The 2,100-nt window shown below is 39.4% G+C and overlaps 1 pseudogene; it reads right to left on the reverse strand.

The window, feature by feature from the left end:
- Window positions 1–503: 503 nt before the first annotated feature.
- Window positions 504–682, reverse strand: LOC120538414 (annotated as a pseudogene).
- Window positions 683–2,100: the final 1,418 nt, after the last annotated feature.

A 2,100-nucleotide genomic window follows, 5' to 3' on the forward strand; every position in this document is an offset into this window, starting at 1 on the left:
AGCCAGGATTAGAAAGCTGTCATCATGGGTGAGTTCATTCATGCCACATGACCATATCATGCAAATAGTTTCTCTGTTTTCTATTTATTTCTAATTTAAGTTACTAGTTTAGTACCTCTCATACTGTGCTGCTCATGATTTAAGGGGGGGTGATCATCAAGTTTTTATTTGTGTTTAATAGCCCCTTCCCAACCCCCCTTGGATTTCACATGGTGGTGCCCTCTAATGAAAATATAGGCCTTTTAGAAAGTGTCCAAGTGAAAAAGATGTGAGTGTAGCTTTCTGGCTGTCTGTTGCCGATGCAGAGCCCCCTACATTGGAGACCTTGTTCTCCCAGCCACGGTGTTCCTTCTCCTATTCATCTTCCACCTTGAAGAGGTGAGAACTTGGTGTCTTGCAGGATATCTGGTGCCATCACTGTTTCTCCATTGCTGTCTGCTTGCTTTTGTGTGGGCTGTGTGCAGCTCTGGGCAGGGATTAAGTTTCTTTTCCTAATGCTGGTCTATTTTTGCACCAGTAAATGAGAATATGCAATGCTCCCTGAGGTACTGCAATACAGAGCAAGCCCCTATTCCATCTCCCTGCTCCAAAAATTAATTTAATACATGGTCCCCAGATAGGAGACATATCAGATGTTAAACTGACAAGTATAGATTTTTATTTGACAAACAGGCAAAACCATACAATCTACAGAAATTGTCAAAACATGACTGGGAGTACCTTTTTACAAAGCAAGTACAATTGTTATAGTTTAAACATTCTCCAGCTAGCATACATTACACACCCGATATGAAGTTCTCTACTATTAATTTTAATATCATTTGCATTCACTCTCCCAGCCCTAATATATCTTTCCACGTTTCTTTGGCTCAGGAAAACCTATTTTTCTACATCATGTTTTACCTTTGAACCGATTACTTTGTTCACTCTTTTGATGATAGTCTCCACTGTCCTGACTTTGCAGTGTTGGATCAAAACATATCGAGCCAAGCAAATTTCTGACTTCACTACACTCAAAAACAAAATAATGAGGAATTATGTCCTCACTGGAATAGCACTTAGACCTACAAAATTCAGCATCATATTAGTCATAGTCAAGAGCAACCTACACTAGCTTAACAATATTTGAGTTGTACAGACATTGAGGTCACATTGACTCCACCTAATGACAATCCCAAAAGCCATGCCTAATGGACTTATCTTCCCCACAACCTATCCTTGGACACTTTGGATTTCTGGTCATGTTTTGTGGAAGAATAATTTTAGGGTAACACAGTGTGGACGAAGGTTCAAACAATTAGCAGGCAGACACCAATTCTAATAAGCAGAATCTTTTATTTCTGACTTCTTGGTGAGCAGAGCGGCTTTTCCTTACAGAGAGAAAATGCAAGGAAGGCCCCCGACAAGGGGTTCAGCTGCATTTATAACAAAATCTTCAAAGAGAATGGTTAGAAAAAAATAGAGCAGTTCCATCCAAGGCCACAGAACATTCTTTACAAAATTTGTTGATTACAACGGAAAGCATAAATTCTAGTCTTATATTTGGAATGAAGCTTATCAGAAAACTTGTCATATGTTTGGCATCTTACTTGGACAATAACCAGACACTGCTTGAGACAAGCCGGAGTGGCTGAGAGCTGCATTCCACAGCTGGAAGCACACTTCTGTTAATAATAATACCTAGCCACACAGAGAACATGCAGATTTTCATACAGAAGCTAGCAATAGATTTTAAATTCCATTCCACATTCCCCCCTTTTTAAACTTAAAAGTTTAAATAATAAGAGAGTTTAAGCTAAACAGTCCAGGTCGAATGAAGACTGGGAAGAGAATTGGGCCTGGGAAAGAAGATGCATGCTTTCTGTGTGGAGGAAATAAGCTTTAGTTATTGAGGCAGTGAAGAACTTCTGGATAAAATAACGGATTAACGGAATAAGACAACAGCAAATCAAAAGAATAACAGTTAAAGCAACTAAAAGGGAAACAAAAATGGATTTGAACCATTGGCCCCAAGAGCCAAAAGTGGATATAAACCATTCATCAAGAGGGTTATCGATGCCTGAGTTTTCAGCCAATTCTAGGGAGAGAGCGGTCAGACCA

The sequence above is a fragment of the Polypterus senegalus genome, chromosome 10 (assembly GCF_016835505.1).
Source record: "Polypterus senegalus isolate Bchr_013 chromosome 10, ASM1683550v1, whole genome shotgun sequence".
NCBI classification, from domain to species: Eukaryota; Metazoa; Chordata; class Cladistia; order Polypteriformes; family Polypteridae; genus Polypterus; species Polypterus senegalus.